Genomic DNA, 17,500 nt, shown 5'->3' with positions numbered 1-17,500 from the left:
ACACTAAAAATCTGAGAAAAATATTACAATAAATAAATAATTTCTAAATATTTAAAAAATGGAGTTACTTTTCAATCACCCTGTATATATATATATATATATATATATATATATATATATATATATATATATATATATATTGTTGCGGGTATGAAAACTGTGTTTTTTTTATTGTGTGAATTGTTATTATTGTTTATTCTGCGCCCCCCTGCCTCCGGAGCTGTGTAAAGGTGAACGGGCATCCCATAATTAGTCCACAAGCATACACGTCAGCCAAATAATAGAATACCTCTGTTTGATAGTTATCTCTTATTATGTGTTTTTAGAGTAAGGCTGTGTCTCCCATTAATTGAAATACTCCATTGCACCAGTGAAAGAGATAGATTCCCTTCATTCCCACTCCCAACACTTCCATTCCCCCCTTTTCGTCAATTGCAATTCGCATTGCCAACTGCATGTTGGGCGGTTTTCCCTTCATCCGCCATTGACCACGAGGCAGGGTTGGGGAAGAAAGGCGGGTCCCCACCTCGTCAGAGAGGGGAGGAGTGAGCCAGCCCCACTCGACCAACCATGAACAAGGGGTTTGGCTTGAGAGGGCGGGGAGAGAAGGTTTGGGGGAGGTTCGCAAAGGTTCAAGGGTGGGGCTATATATAACCCATGAGAGACGCCCCCACGGGAGATGCACTTTGAGTTGAGACAAGGAGGGACGAAAAAGAGCTGGGTCATCAGAGCAAGAGCGCGTAAGGAGGAGAGAACCCGTCACGCCAGACCCCCCCACCAGCGCATCGGCTCCACCAAGCAGCTCCGACCCGTGATCCCGCGCACACGACAGGCCCGGTGGCATCAGCGGCCGTCGAGGTCCAGCCCGACGTCCCGTGCGGGATCAAGCTCCAGCCAGCTCCGTGCCGTCCCCCCCCCCCCCCCCCCCCCTCCAGCCACACACCTCCTTCCAGCAATCCACTCTGCAATTCCCCGCGTGAGTCAGTGTCTTTGTTTGTTCTGTCCTGGGAATAAGTTAAGTCTGTATAACTATAAGCTAGTATTTGCACTGTGTCACCTGCGTCTTATGTGTTGTAAATAAACCTTGATTGCTCCTTTTTGCTTGTGTAAATAATAAATCCCATTACTCGTCTGTACGTCTTCTCGTTTTATTCCTTTTCCTCTTTGCATTGCGTCGTTTTAGTCTTTTCCCTCATTGAGCAGCTGCGGTGCGATCCGGCCAACGTTTGGGCGGGATCGGGTTCTAATCGGGGAGTAACTGTTCGGACGCGGTAATACACCACCGCTCGGTAAAATAACATCTTTAATCCGCGTCTGTAACAATATATATATATATATATATATATATATATATATATATATATATATATATATATATATATATATATATATATATATATATATACACACACATACACACATACACATACACACACACATACATACATGCATGCATACATACATACATACATACATACATGCATACATATATATATACATATATATTGCTATGTCAGTGGGGTCCTGATTACTTTTGACCAGGTAGATTTGTATAGCTAGCCTGCTCTGATTACTCGTGAAGAAGAAGAGCCTTGATGTAATAAGTGCTTATTTAGCTCGGATGTCTGTCTGTCCCTATTACGAGGAATGGGGCATGTTAACTAGCTTAAGGAATAAGGGTAAATGATACCTTGTTCGGCAAACCTCTGTGATCTGTCCTTTGTCCCTTATGTCAGCGCTTTTTTTTTTTTTTTTTTTTGCAAGATCGTGGCTCGTGTAAGAGCTAACATTAATCACAAAAAAACAAACGGACACACAACATACATTAAAGGGAGCGGGAGACAAGATGGGGGGAGAGAGGGAAGCATACAAGTACAACAGCAGAGAACAGGAACATCAGAAGATCTGTGGGAGGGAGAGGGCTTGGGGGGAGAAGGCATGGAAAGGTATGAAACACATGGACACTTCTAGGACTTCCAGGAAAGAAGTTGGTTTTTCAAAAAAAGTGGATCTGTGGTGAATTAACGGGGGTAGAAGAGATCAATGTTTTGGATGGGGGAAGATAAGATGGTGGTGAACAGCTGGTTTAAAGACCTGGAGGGAGGAGTGGGATTGAAGAGAGTGAGGGAGTTTGTTCCAGAGGTGGGAGTAAAGAGGAATGAAGGAGTGAAGGTGAGCAGAGAGTCTTAATTTTGGCAATTTCACCAGAAGAGGGTTGCAGGCAGATCTTGTGCGACCTGTATGAATATTTGGGGGACAGAGCACAGATTGAGATGTGGGAGCTAGGCCGGATCGGAGTCGGTAGATAACAGAAAGACGACCTACCTGCCTGCGGTGAGTGAGTGAAAGGCCCTCGTAGTTAGCTTCATCGCGGGAGATTCCAATGATTCTGAAGGCTTTGGTTTCAACAGCGTGAAGACTAGCTCGGTGTGAGGCAGGAGCACCAGCCCAGAGGGGAGAACAGTAATCCATTGAGCTGCGGATGAAAGCCTTGTATGTGGTGAGGAGCTCAGGTGTGCCAAGGAAGGACTTCGCACGACGGAGGATGCCCAGTCGGCGACTGACTTTGGAGGCCAGCTTGGAAATGTGGTTTTCCCAGGAAAGATCATGGCAGATAGTGAGGCCCAAAAGCTTGAGTGACAGAACTTCTTGGAGAGGATTGTTCAGAAAGTAGATGGGTTGGCCAGTCGGTCTTTTCAGAGAGACATTGTAAGAGTGTGAGATTTGTCAGGATTGAAAGACATGTTTCACTTGTTTGCCAGTCTGTGATTTTGTCCAGGTCTGCATAGAGTGAGGAGGCTGCAGACTGCCGATCTGAGGGATGAGGAATTAAGCTGCAGAGATTGGAGACATCAGCAAAGAGATAGAGAGGATTTTCCAGAGAGTCAGAGAGATCATTGATGAAGACCAGAAAAATAACAGGTCCCAGAACACTGCGTTGGGGAACTCCAGCCTGAACAGGAAGGGGAGATGAGAGAAACCCATTCAAGGCCACACGTTGACTACGACCAGAGAGGAAGTCCGCCTTGCATGGAGATTTCCTTGGAAACCATTGGAGGAGAGTTTGGTAAGCAGAGCGGGGTGTCAGACCGTATCGAAGGCACATGATATGTCAAGGGAGACATCTCTAATTTCCTGTTTGACATTGAGGACCTCCATCAATTGTTGAGACAGCAGAAGCAGCATGTCCAGAGTAGAGTGACCTGGTCTCAAACCAAATTGATGATCAGAGATCAAACAATTGGAGAAATCATTCGATCAAGCATTAGACATGTAGTGCAGGAAGTGCCCATGAAATTGCGCTAAATAACAATAAAAACCAACCGGAAGCCAGGCATCAAGCACCTGGGCTGACAATTCCGACAGGCAGGTACACATCGGTAAAGGCAGGTCGAGAGCCACGCCCAGAAGGACAGTGATTGGGCGGGAGTTGACCAACAGGAAGGCCCGGGTAAGAAGGGACTCGCTGATTGGCAAAGTACGTCTGACGACGTCAGAGCCAGAACTGAGTGTGAGTGGTGGAGAGCTGAGCCTTTGGTGTTGGCCTGCACTGATTGGAAGAGAAGCGCCAATGACGTCAGTGGTGGGACGTAAAAAACACGTGTGGCCAGGATTCCTCCTCTTCTCCCTCTTGCTCCTGGCCCTTCTTGCTCTCGTGCCTTCTTGTTCTCCTGATCCTTTTGGCCTGTTCGCGTTCTGGGTGAGGGTGGACTGCTGTGCGCTGACAATTTTACTCTCCTGTCTTGATGTCCTGGACCTCTTGATGTCGTTAAATAAATCTGTTTATTTTTGTACATTTTAAATCCGGTTTGTGTGAGTTATTTTTTGCAAGTTCAGGAACTGCCGGCGGACCACAGGTAAGACCCTTCATCGCTTCTTTTCCCTTTCTTCCCCCGCGTATATCGAGTCCGCATTTGATCAGTGCCTCAGAGTTAAAGCTTGCTCGGCTATTCGTTCCTGGGGAATATTTTAGTCGCTGGGAACACGACATTTGGTGTCAGGAGTGGGATTCGAACCTCTGCGGACATTTTGTGTTTGAGGGTTGCGAGTTCGACACCGGCTGGGTGCAAATTGCACCCAGCATTCAGATTTAAAATTTTTATCGTACCGGGGTGTTAAAATTTGAAGTTTATTGGGGTGTATGAGGTGCAACCGCGTTTTTGTAAAAATTTAAATTTTTTTTTTCCCTCTGATGTCAAAATAATATGCATGCGGGAGAACTTCTTCCTCACAGCAGAAGGAGGAGGTGAATGATATGGAAGAACGGGTTGGGGTGCCTAAAGGCTCTGGAAGTGAGCCGGATATTGGGGAATCGGAGGTTAGTGGTGGAACCTCCGCCGTCCCGAGTATCAGCCCATCCCCCTCCCCTAACAGGGAGGGAGCCGGGAACAATGGGAACGGACCTGAACACTTTCCAGGCCCTGTTTGCAGCATTAATGTGTAAAATTGATGGAATGGAGAGTAATGTGAAGAGGAATGGGGAGGGGAATGAGTGAACGAATGAATAAAAAAATGGATGCTTAGAGTGAGCTACTGGAAAACCAAATGAATGCTCAGAATGAGCGTAGTGAACGAATGGAAAATCAAATTGATGGCTTGAAGGGAGAGTTAACAGAAGAAATGAATAACAATAGTGAACGATTGGAGAGCAAAATTAATAGATTGGCGGGAAAGATAGAGGGAATGAACACCCGAATGAATGAATGAAATGAAGAAAGAACAAAAGAATGAACACCGTGGGGCACAGGAGAGGCCAGGGGTGGCAGAATTTGAATCAAAACGGTGGGAATTAACAGTGGGAATGGAAGAGTGTGAGACCCAAGCTGATGCGCTTGGGGCACAGGAGGTGGAATGTTTAGAAGTAAATAGGGGCAACTCAAATTTAAATGGGGAATGTTTGGCTGAGAAAGACCTGGAAGGCTATCGGGCTGGTGTGGATGTCACAATACACCAACAGGGGGAGGAATTTGGACTTGTGCAGCACCTGGTTCAGAGCAACAGGGGGTTAAATTATTAGAGGTCCATGTAACGGAACCAGACCGGGTATGTATAAATGAAGACCTGTTGGGGCCAGAAGTGATTGGGGATAATGGAAATAATGATTTGACACAGCGGCTGGACACCTGGGACAATACCATCGAGGAAGAGGTTGTTGAGGTCCAACAGAACCTGGTAGATGAGGTGAGTCGGTCCGTTAATGAGATTAAAGTGACCGAGGGGACCCTCACCACGAACGATTGGGTACAAGAGGCTCCGAAATTGAATACCCAGTTGGGGTGGTGTTTTGACTCCGAGCTGGATTTGGACATGGAAGAGTCGGGAAATATAGCCTTAGAAAAACTGGTCCCCGCAATTAATTTGGAACAGCTGCATGGAGGGGCAGAACAACCCGAGGAAGGTGTTGTCACCTGCAGCTGTGGTTGTGGGACACACGAGGCCAAAATCTTTAAAAGGAAATCTAAAATTAAATTGAAATGGGAGTTTTATTTGGAACAGCCTTGGAGGGAGTTGGTCCCCCGGGCTGCGGAGTTCGGACCAAGAGAGGTCATTGGGGACGGCCTCGTGTAAAAGGTGCCCCTTTCACAATTGGGTTATGCCAGCCAGCTAGGGGGCTGTGCTGGCAGGATTTGGATGTGGGGTCCGACCATGGGTGTCAAGGTACGACCTGGCCCCCACGGGGGGACTGGTGGAGTGTGGCATCCCTTGTCCATCGGGGCGCCGCCCGAGCAAGTGGCTCAGGCCGGCAGGGTCAACGGACTCTGGTGGGGGTTTAAGACCTCCGGGGGTCCGGGATGGTTTCTCACAGGCACCTATGGTGGTGTATAATGAGGACCACTAGGGGGAGGTGTTGTAAGCCGCACTTTGGTGGTGGCACCACGGACGGCCAACATGGGCCTGATGTGGTGACCACCCAGGCAAGCGGCCTGACAGCCTCTCCCTGAGACTCGGGGACAGACAGCATGTGCTGACCTGCCATGCTGTGCTGGTCTATGGATGCGGGTCGAACCGAATGGACAGGATGTTATCGCCCACTGGACAACCATTGGGGCATCTGTGGAAAATGATGGTGGTGTGAGAATGATCTTCCACAGATGCTACGCTGTGATTTGTGGACTCTCGGCTTGAGAAGAGAGCCTTAGGATTGATGAATGGGAATTTGTAACGAGCCGAGCATACCGGGCCATGCTCGGCTGGCATGTGTACGGAGAAGGACCCTTCTTTGGTGAGATTTGTGAATTGTGAAAAATAATTGACATTGGTAATCTGAGGGTAGATGCAAATTTAAGGGTGAATTTTGTGAAGAGAAATGTTGGACACTGCACAGTGGCACCATTTTTGATCCAGGTGTGTTAGACCAAAGGGTTGGAGGCTGGGATAAAAATTGATAGAGTAGCAGGACACAGCCTTCAACTGGCTGCGGGGGTGACGGTGCCAATATTTGGGACGCGGGGTTGTGGAGATGTAGTTGGATAGTGTTACGGATTCGTCACTTCCGTTGTGGTGGTTTTCATCCACTGTAAACATTTTTGATTCCATGTACTATTATTGTTTTCAAAAGGTTTATTGTTTATGAACTGTTTTCAAAATGTGGAAAAGTTAGAGTTAAAAGAAACCGGAAACCGGATCGGGAACCGGACGACGACGAAGAGGAAGAGGAAAAAAGAAGGCGGAGCGAGTGAATCGGAGAAGAAGCATAGTTGCTTTGCGGTCTTGAGCGAACGTTGGCGAGCAAGAGTCACGAGTGAACTTTGGGTTTCCCAGGAAAGGGATTCCTGCGACAGAGTTGTTATCGCTGTGACAGATCAACCTGCGTGTCAGGTTTTTGCGGTCAATTCCGAACAGAATCATCGTCGGGCCGTTACGTCTCGAGAACGGGTCGTCGGCCATTTTGACTCGCGTGCTTTGCGCATCACGCAAGGTCTTTGCTTCGCTTCGGCCGCTTTCACCGCATTCAGACGTTAATCTGGTGTGGGTGTGTGCAACGTGGCTTTTGAAGGTTAATTTGCGGTTCGCCGACTGTGAGCCGTGAAATGTCCATACCCAAGGGTGAGATTTCCCAGTCGCCTGGAGGGCGCCTTTGAGCAGCTTTGGCAGCAGGACTGTAACTGCCAACCCAACGGGATTCTGGTCTCGATTGGACATTGATCTGACGATCGCTGGAGCGGATCGACTTTGGCTTGAAGCCGGGATTAGAGACATTGGGAATCTTCTTCTTTTCGCTCACTTGGAGCACAGTGAGTTATATTGTACGAACCTGATGGTACCATCATAGGATATATATTGATTGTACTTTTGATTATTATTAGTGTTGTACTGTTATTCTTGTGTGATCTTAATACAATATTTGTTTGTTGGAAACAATTGGTGTGGCTTCACCATTGATCTTTGACATACAGAATAACACATTTTTCTGCCGTGACTCCTCTCGGGGCTCGGTGGTACACCGTGACCATGGGGTTTGGGGAGGAGCACGTAAAAGAAATTGGGGGCTCATCCGGGATTAAATTCCCTAAAATTCGTCCAGGATAGAATTCCCTAACATTCCCAAAATTCCCCAAATTTGGAATTTTTCTAACATTCCCAAATTTTTCAAAAAATTAATAGTCACCATGGTGTTTGACGCAGAAAAGTTTGTGGCGTCCCCTAACGAGGCACAGTTCCAAGCGTTAAAAAGATCGGAACTCTTGATATTGGCCCAACATTTTAACTTGGAGGTCTGAGCTCATATGAAGAAGGCAGAGATGCAGACTTTGGTGGTAGAATCTCTGGTGGGACAAGGAACATGGACAGAGGTAGCCTTGGATTGGTTACCCGAGGAAAAAGAAAATATGGAGCTCCGGAAAATGGAGATGCAACTGCAGAGCCATGAAAGGTTAAAAGAGTTGGAATGGAAAGCCGAGGCTAAGAAGAGCAGAACAGGAACGAGAACTCGAGGAGAGAAGAGCAGAGGAAAGGAGAGCTGAAAGGGAACTCGAGGAAAGAAGAATAGAACAGGAACGAGAACTCGAGGAGAGAAGAACAGAGGAAAGGAGAGCTGAAGAAGAAAGAAGAGCAGAGGAAAGAGCAGAGGAAAGGAGAGCCGAAAGGGAGTTAAAGGAAAGTGATATGGAGTATCAGAAGGAACTTTAACTCAAGGAGCTGGAATTTGTGGGAGAAAGGAGAGAAGTCGTATCCATGCCGGCTACTTCGACAACTAGTCAGAACACTTGGGATGTTGGTAGGCATGTGAGGCTGGTTCCACCCTTCAATGAAAAGGAGGTAGCCAAGTTTTTTTTACACTTTGAGAAAGTGGCTCAAATGCTAAAATGGCCTGTGGGGTCCTGGACTATGTTAGTGTAAAGTGTTTTTGCGGGTAAAGCTCAAGATATCTATTCGGCTTTACCGATTGACCAATGTGCAGATTATGAGATAGTGAAGAAAACCATTCTCAAAGCCTATGAATTGGTCCCTGAAGCTTACCGGCAAAAATTCAGGAATTCCAGGAAGAGGAAGAGGGAGAGTGAGACCCATGTGGAGTTTGCCAGAATGAAGGAAACCATGTTTGATCGGTGGTGTGACTCGAAGGGGATTGGGAAAGACTTCAAACTGTTGCGACAATTGATCATGGTGGAGGAATTCAAACAGTGTGTCCACGCGGACATTAAAGTACATCTGGATGAAAAGAAAGTACCAGAGTTGTATGAGGCAGCAACCGTGGCAGATGACTATGCCTTGATACACAGGATGGGGTTCCACAAACCTAACTTCCCGCCTAGAGTTAGCCAGGGGGGTTATGGTAAATCAGGGGCGGAGAACAAATATTCATGGAGTCGGCCTAGAGATGACTATGAGGACAAATCTGATACCGTGACTTTTAGGGATCAGAAGACTACAGTTCCAAGACAGACTTATCTTCCGGGGGGCTCGAGGCAGACGACGAGTTTTTCCTCCGGGCCAACTTGCGCTTTTTGCAAGAAACCTGGGCATTTGATGTCCCAATGTTATGCCCTGAAAAGGAAAAATCAGGAGCGGAGTCAGACTAGTACAACTCCGAATGCATTGGCCAATGCGAGAAATCGTCGTTGGAGGACAGTGCCTTGTGAATGTTCCCATGCCAAAGTTACGGCATCACAAAACGACCTTGTTCAAGAGGGTTACAAACCTTTTATTTCAGAGGGGTTTGTGTCACTGGATGGAGACTTAACGAACCAGAGACCTGTTAGGGTATTGAGGGACACAGGAGCACATCAATCTTTGATGCTTGAGGGCATTTTGCCATTGTCAGAGAAGAGGGCAACTGGTGTTAGTGTTCTTTTACAGGGGGTCGGTGGCTATGTTAAAGCTCCACTTCATGTCATCCATTTGAAGTCTGATTTGGTGTCAGGACCGGTCACCATAGGTTTACAAGCCACTCTTCTTGTCGAGGGAATCTCTTTTGTTATCGGGAGTGATTTGGCCGGTGGTCGAGTTTCTGGTAATCCGATGTTTGTTGAAAAGCATCGTATGGAAAATAACACCGCACAGTTGGAGCGGGAGAATCCGGGTATCTTTCTATCTTGTGCCGCGACTCGTGCTATGGGTCGGAAGTGCTCTGAAGAGAAGGAGAAGGTACTGACGTCACGTTTTGCACAGTCACGTCTCGTCAAGTTCCCTGAAACTAAGTGTCAGCACACACAAGTCATGGATGGAGGCAATGTTGGCAAGCTCTTTGTAGGTGGACTGAACTTTGACACAAGTGAAGATGTTCTGGACGCTGTCTTTGGCAAATATGGACTACTCTTGGAAGTGCTGCTGATAAAAGACAGGGAGACGCAAAAGTCGAGAGGGTTTGGCTTTGTCACGTTTGAAAACACAAAGGATGCCAAAGATGCAGAAAAGGATTTGAATGGCAAGGATTTGGATGGTCGGACCATAACAGTAGAGAAGGCAGGCCATGGGCGTCGAGGGGGCTACAGAGGAGGAAAACGTGGAGGTAGTTTCAGGGGTGGCTATGGCTCCCGGGGTGGGAGTAGTAGTTTTGGTGGTGGCCGCAGTCGTAATTACTACGGAGGCTCCCAGCAACAGCAGCGCAGTTTTGGCAACTCTCGACGGGATGACTATTACGGTGGTAGCCGAGATGGGGACCGCTACTCACATGACTACAACACCCGACTCTACAACTGTGATTATAATTCTTATGATCAAGAGAAGAGTTGGAAGCACTGAATGCTCAGGAGCAGCCTAGCCAAGATTCCCACACGGATTAACCCGTGAACTCCACGTTCCTAAAGGCGTCCATTCCATGTCGTGAATACTTCCAGGCCTCACCACCCAACCACCATGAAACCTGGCTCTCAGCTCGGCCTCCTTCAAAAAGTGCTATAGATTTGCTTTGCTTTGGATTTTTGATCACAACTCCTTAACCTTCATTCAAAAAAAATGAAAAACAAAAACCAGAGGTTGATGAGATGGAGTTTGGCTTTGTAGGAGTTCAACTTGGAGATTGAGCATGTAAAGGGCAGGGACAATGTCATTGCTGATGCTTTGTCCAGAGTGAACTAACTTTGGAATTTTCTGTAGGTTGTTTGAAAGTTTTGTTGCTTTATTTTGGGAAATATTAATTATCGTTGCTCACGGGAATTGAGGATTTGGGTGTGAGTTTTACTTTTGTTTGTTAAAAGAGTTTTGCCTGCAAAGAAAGTTTTCACTATGTTCAAACTTTCTTTCTTGAGGGGGGGGAAGTGTTGCGGATTCGTCACTTCCGTTGTGGTGGTTTTCATCCACTGTAAACATTTTTGATTCCATGTACTATTATTGTTTTCAAAAGGTTTATTGTTTATGAACTGTTTTCAAAAGGTGGAAAAGTTAGAGTTAAAAGAAACCGGAAACCGTATCGGGAACCGGACGACGATGAAGAGGAAGAGGAAAAAAAGAAGGCGGAGTGAGTGAGTCGGAGAAGAAGCATAGTTGCTTTGCGGTCTGGAGCGAACGTTGGCGAGCAAGAGTCACGAGCGAATTTTGGGTTTCCCAGGAAAGGGATTCCTGCGACAGAGTTGTTATCGCTGTGACAGATCAACCTGCGTGTCAGGTTTTTGCGGTCGATTCCAAAGAGAATCATCGTCGGGCCGTTACGTCTCGAGAATGGGTCGTCGGCCATTTTGACTCGCGCGCTTTGCGCATCGCGCAAGGTCTTTGCTTCGCTTCAGCTGTTTTCACCGCATTCAGACGTTAATCTGGTGTGGGTGTGTGCAACGTGGCTTTTGAAGGTTAATTTGCGTTTCGCCGACTGTGAGCCGTGAAACGTCCATACCCGAGGGTGAGATTTCCCAGTCGCCTGGAGGGCGCCTTGTGATTTCCCAGGCGCCTGGAGGGTGCCTTTGCGCAGCTTTGGCAGCAGGACTGTAACTGCCAACCCAACGAGATTCTGGTCTCGATTGGACATTGATCTGACGATCGCTGGAGCGGATCGACTTTGGCTTGAAGCCGGAACCAACTTTGGCTTGAAGCCGGGATTAGAGACATTGGGAATCTTCTTATTTTCGCTTACTTGGAGCACAGTGAGTTATATTGTACGAACCTGATGGTACCATCATAGGATATACAGACTTGGCATTTAATATGGAATATTTTTTTTTTCTTGACTTGTGTTTACTTTCTTAACTCAGTATATCAATCTGGTGAGTTTCTTTTACACTTTGGTGATTTATTTGTTGAAAGAACCATGTCACTGATTGTCTGTCGCAGCTAGAAGTCAACAACAGGATTATATCGCAGGTGGCCTGACAAAATGTACGGACAGGTACATTTGATGATTGGCTTCACAGTCGGGTATGCAAGGGTTGGTGCGTTCTGTATTAGTGGAAAACAACTGCTGCACGTCTCCAAAGGTTATTGCCGCTTCCTCTGGAGATGGTCCGTAAACTCGACAATGCTGTTTGTCATGGAATGGTGGCTTTACGAAATTACGGCATGAAGCAGCGTGCTATTGCTCGGCAGTATGGCATCACTCAAGGTCAGGTGTCAAAGATCCTGAAACGAAATGCTCAGAGGGGTGTCACTACTCCAATACCGAGGCCAGGACATCCCCGCAGAACCACAAGGAGGGATGATCGCCAGCTGCACCGGTTAGTCCGCAATGGCCGTACCAAGTCAGCTAATCGGCTTAGGGCTGAGTGGCAGCAACTGACAAATGTGCCTGTATCCAGAAGGCTAGTCAAGCAACGACTGGTTCAAGCAGGCTATCGTGCCAGGCGTCCCCTGAGAAAGCCAAGCCTGACCAGACAACACCGCCAGCGCCGATTGTAGTGGGCCAGAGAGCACCGTCAATGGCAGCCAGGACACTGGAATCACGTGATCTTCAGTGACGAGTCTAGATTTCTGGTCTATCGTCAAGATGGCCGCGTCCGAGTGCGCAGACAAGTGCATGAAGCCTACAACAAAGATTGTATAGTGCCAAGAGTCCAAGCTGGAGGTGGTGGGGTGACCGTTTGGGCTGCTTTTCATGCAGGGGGCAAAACTGACCTGGTTGTTCTGAATGGAAACCTGAACCAGTTCAAGTACAGGGCCATTCTGGAAGAAACATTGCTTCCATTTGCTCGTGCAGCCTTTCGAGGAAACTTTGTCTTCCAAGATGACAATGCACGGCCTCATCGTGCTCGCATGATCCAACATTTTCTTGCTGACTGTGGTGTAGAGCATATGGAGTGGCCTGCCATGTCCCCGGATATGAATCCGATAGAGAACTTGTGGGCAGAATTAACGCGTCAAATCGACCACTTGGACCAGCAGCCGACCTCTGTGCGTGAATTGCAGCAGGCTATTGCCACTGCATGGCAAGCGATTCCTGTCCAAACCTTGGCAAATCTCGTGAACAGCATGCCTCGACGTGTACGTGCTCTCCTGAATGCTCGTGGGGGTTACACGAAGGACTGAACTGTAATTTTACTGTCCGTAATCCCATTCGTAATTGAACTTTTGTTTTCGTTAAAAAAATTTTTTTGCTAATGTGTAAAATAAAGAGATACTTCTGGAAAACGTACAGAAGTTTAACACAGTACTGTCCATGAATTGAGTTTGATATCAGTTTACATCACTTTCAAGGATCAATTTATTTGTTTCGAAATGTCAAATGTGGTTTTTGTTTCTTTTAAAGGTCACATTAACAAAATCTAGAATAATTTCAACAAAATTCCAATGAACTTTTGGTTCAAAGACATCTTGAAAAGTAAGTTCACCCCCACAAAAAAAATATTCCATATTAAATGCCAAGTCTGTATATTGGTTGTACTTTTGATTATTATTATTGTTGTACTGTTATTCTTGTGTGATCTTAATACAATATTTGTTTGTTGGTAACAATTGGTGTGGCTTCACCATTGATGTTTGACATACAGAATAACACATTTTTCTGCCGTGACTCCTCTCGGGGCTCGGAGATGCACCGTGACCAGGGGGTTTGGGGAGGAGCACGTAACAATAGTCTGGAGGTCAACGTGGTGCTTTGGGTGTCCGAGGTGTGTGGACCATCTCTTCTGGAGGAGTCTCCTGGGGGAACATGGCTGTTGACTAGACCTTGGGCATGGTCAAGTGTGGGTGGGCACTGGGGGCTGCAGTTGTGTGGACTGGGGGATGTGGAAGGTGCAGGGGACGTGATGTGGATGCCACGCACTGCGACTGTTCCCCCCAGGGTCCGAGGTTTTGGGCTTGTTGGCGTTGGAGGCAGGTGCTCACCACATTGGCCGGCTGGGGCTAGTGGCACCGTGTTCCTTGCAGGGGGACCGAAGGATGGATGGTGGGTCGCACCTTTATGGACACTCATGGGCCATGTTGGCGTTTCGACTGCTCAGCTTGTCCCGATGGCCCTTGCAAGGTAGAGGTGCCGAGCTGTTGTAGCCAAATGTAGTAGTGTAGAAAAGAGCACCGGAGGAGGCGGATCGATATACTTGCCAGTACAGTGGGATAAAATAACAATTTGGTGAATTTGATTGGTCCCATGGGATGGATTTTGGGATTCAGTTGGGTCGATAGCACTCTTGGACCCGACCAATCTGCAACTACCTGCACTTGAGGTGAGTGACTTGATGTTTACTGTCCCGGGCTTCAGGACTTGCTTATGTAAATTGGGACATTATAATTTGGAGTAGGGGGCGGGTGAGAGTGATGGCATGGCCGGTGAAGGGATTGGTGTGGGAGCCACAAAGTGTCTTGTGGGTGGCGTTTGTTTATGTGTGGAGGTTTTGTGTTTTTGTGTGGTCGGGAGAATGGAAATGGAATTGTGATTGAGAAATATGAGTGGAAGTGATGTGTTTGGAAATTTAAAATGTGAATGGGGATTTCACATGGAAGCAGGCCATGGCAGCATCTTTTTGGTGACGTCTTTTATTGAAATATGTGGTTGAGAATTGAATGGCAGCGGGGGAGGAAATGTTTTTGTGGGTGGGGAAGGTGTGTGTGTGTGTGTGTGTGTGTGTGTGTGTGTGTGTGTGTGTGTGTGTGTGTGTGTGTGTGTGTGTGTGTGTGTGTGTGTCTCTGTGTGTGTCTCTGTGTGTGTCTCTGCAGGTACGGTTCAAGCTCTGGAGGAGCGATGACTGCCACTCCCCTCTGCAGTGATTACCCCTGGCAGCGAGTGGTGTCTGGAAATTGGAGCTTGTCGGTGGTGGGGGTCTGTTTGGGCGCCCTGGGGTGGGAGACTCCCGGTGACCCATGAGGCTGCAAGGAAGCCTGAGGTGACGGAGCCTGGTGTGTGTGGAGACCCCCACCGGCGGGATGACAGCGTAAGGAACTGTTTGGCTGTCACAGGGCGAAGAGGTAAAGGGGGGGGGGGGATGGGGAGATTGGGGGGAGGGGGGGTGAAGAAGTGTAAGTCGGGTGACTTGTTTTTAGGACTGCGGGTACCACAGCCTGAAGCACCCCCACCATCTTACTTGTGCGGTACTTCCCCGCTGCCTAGTAGAAACGCACACACATGTGTATGACATCTATGCCATGGTCCTGCAGGGGGGTGAAATACGTGTGTAATGATCTTTGTGTTGTGATGATTATTGGAATGTGTATGAGTGGTTATGGGTTTGTGTTGAATGAATGTGGGCGAAATCCACTGAGCCATGTCATGCACCTGTAACACCAGGACAGGGCCCGTGGAAATTTGGGGTGCTTTGGGATGGGCTCCGCAGGTAACGTTTAGTCTTGTGGCATCCACCGGGGGACGCGGTCTGCAGAAAGGGTTTGTACAAATGTTTATGGAGTTTTTATTGAAAATTTTGCAAGTTTTTAGGTTAATGTTTGTGGTTAAGTTAGGTATTTGTGTCTTGTAGTTTTTCTCTTCCTCCCCAGGAGCACGAACTTCTACATTGTACATATTTGAAATGCATGATTGTTTAAGGGGGTAGCATGTTAAGGAGCATAGGTAGGTAGCTTTGGCTCACTTCCCACAGCCCTCCTGATTTATTTCATAAGCTAATTAAGTGTGAGACAGTAAGTGTTAAGACTGGAATGGTGGCACCTGCAGTGAACCCGGCAGGTGCTTCGGTTCCAGGGAGGGAGGGGGGGGGGGGGGGCTGTGTTATGAATTTTCGGGTAGAGTGATATATAGATTCAGGTAGATCTGTATAGGTAGTGTGCTCCGATTATCGTGATGGAGAACTCCACATGTAATTTTGTTTCGGCGGTTTGTTCGCGTGAGTGTATCTGTGTGATCATACAAGAATGATCCTTGTGCTAATTATCGTAGGGATTATGCTAATTCCCCTGGTCATGAGACCTGGTGATTTAATCCTTCGTCCCTTATGGCAACGCACTGGACACGTAGAGCAGGAAAGGCCCATTAGAAACACACACAAATACGAATTAAATTCCCCCCCACAATAAAACTCACCAGAAGTTCAGGCAGGTCGGGAGCCACGCCTAAGAAGGACTCTCTATTGGGCCAGGTGTCGACCAACGGGAAGGCCAGGGTAAAGAGGGACTCGTGATTGGTCAAGGCAATAGCAAGGAGCGACCCGCTGATTGGTGGAAGGAAGGCCGAGGGGGAAGCAGAGCGCCGATTGGCCAGGTACCACTGATGAGTCAGGGGCAAGTAAGAAGCGGCACGCTGATTGGTGGAGCGGACAGCTGATGTCACGAGACGGCCAATAAAAGAACTGCCTGGCCGGCATTTTCTTCTTCTCGTTTTGGATCCCTTCGTGCCCGGACCTCTTCCCTCTGCTGCCTCTTGGATTCCTTTGCCCTCGACCTCTTGCTCCTCTTGCCCACCTCTGCCCTCGACTCTTGCTTCTGGTGCGAGTGTGTGCTGACGAGAGCACGAGTGCTGTGGCGTGAGATGGACTGTGCGACGAGACCTGTTTTAGCGCCAACGTCAGGCGGATTTCCTGCCAACCGGAGCCGCGTTGAGACTGCGCGCTTCGGGCCTGACGATCCCTGGCATACCAGTCCCCACAATAAAACCACATACTATTATTTTCTTTTTTTATTCCCCTGTGTCTGTGTGCAAGTCTGGTGTGTGGGATCCCAAATAGGAGCATAGTTTTTATCATCGCGTTTTTCCTGTCCCCAATATTCTAATAATAAATCCTTTGTTATTTTCTCTGTACATTTTACATCGGGTTTGGTGTGAGTTAATTTATTTTCAGGCTTTGGAACTGCCTGGCAAGATCGTGTCAGGTAAAAGCTTCCAGCTTCTTCCTCTCTCCTCCTCTCGCGCATATACAGTGAAATCCGTATTTGAACTGACCGCCTTTGGAGTTAAAGCTGGCTTTGGCGATCGGTGATTTCCCGGTCTTCACCGAGGGGGATCACGCGACTATATATATATATATATATATATATATATTTATATATATATATATATATATATATATATATATATATATATATATATATATATATATATATATATAAAGGAGGAGTGTGTGTGTGTGTGTGTGTGTGTGTGTGTGTGTGTGTGTGTGTGTGTGTGTGTGTGTGTGTGTGTGTGTGTGTGTGTGTGTGTGTGTGTGTGTGTCTGTCTGTCTGTCTGGATGTCCGCTTGTAACTCAAGAACTACACATCGGAGAAAAGTTTTAGACACAGATTCGGAATCAGCATAAAATCCTGGTGGTTATAGGCTCCTCTGTATTTTAATATCAATGGTTTAAAAAACCGCGCCAGCTGCAATTCCATGGTGTTGTTTGTGGCGGTGCTATTGCCCCTTTCCGATCCCGCGGTTGCGCGTACGTACAGTATACTGTATGTACATATTTTTATTTTTTTAATGTGCTTTTTATTGTATTTTAAATTGTTTTTTAGCTTCTTTTATTGTTAATTTATGTACTATTGTATTTATTTTAAATATATTTTTAAGGAAAACAAATGTTTTCACGTCCGTAGGAGTGACGTAAAGTCGCACATAATGACAAAATGCGCGCCATTTTTTCGCGCCAAGAACAAATAAACGGTAGTTGAGATTTTATTCGAATTCGAATTCCATTAAATTTCAACTGTTGGAAACAATAATTATTTCAACTGTTGGAAATTGAAATAATTATTGTTTCCAACAGTTGAAATT

At 47.0% G+C, this 17,500-nt stretch overlaps 1 protein-coding gene across 9 annotated transcripts in view; it reads left to right on the top strand.

Moving 5' to 3' along the window:
• The window catches only part of LOC137434125 (chromodomain-helicase-DNA-binding protein 9), a 353,801-nt gene that overhangs the window by 248,329 nt on the left and 87,972 nt on the right, over window positions 1–17,500 (top strand). The window lies entirely within an intron of this gene.

The sequence above is a fragment of the Myxine glutinosa genome, chromosome 10 (genome assembly GCF_964187855.1).
Source record: "Myxine glutinosa chromosome 10, kmMyxGlut1.1, whole genome shotgun sequence".
Classification (NCBI taxonomy): Eukaryota; Metazoa; Chordata; class Myxini; order Myxiniformes; family Myxinidae; genus Myxine; species Myxine glutinosa.
This window is presented reverse-complemented; position numbering and strand designations above follow the sequence as displayed.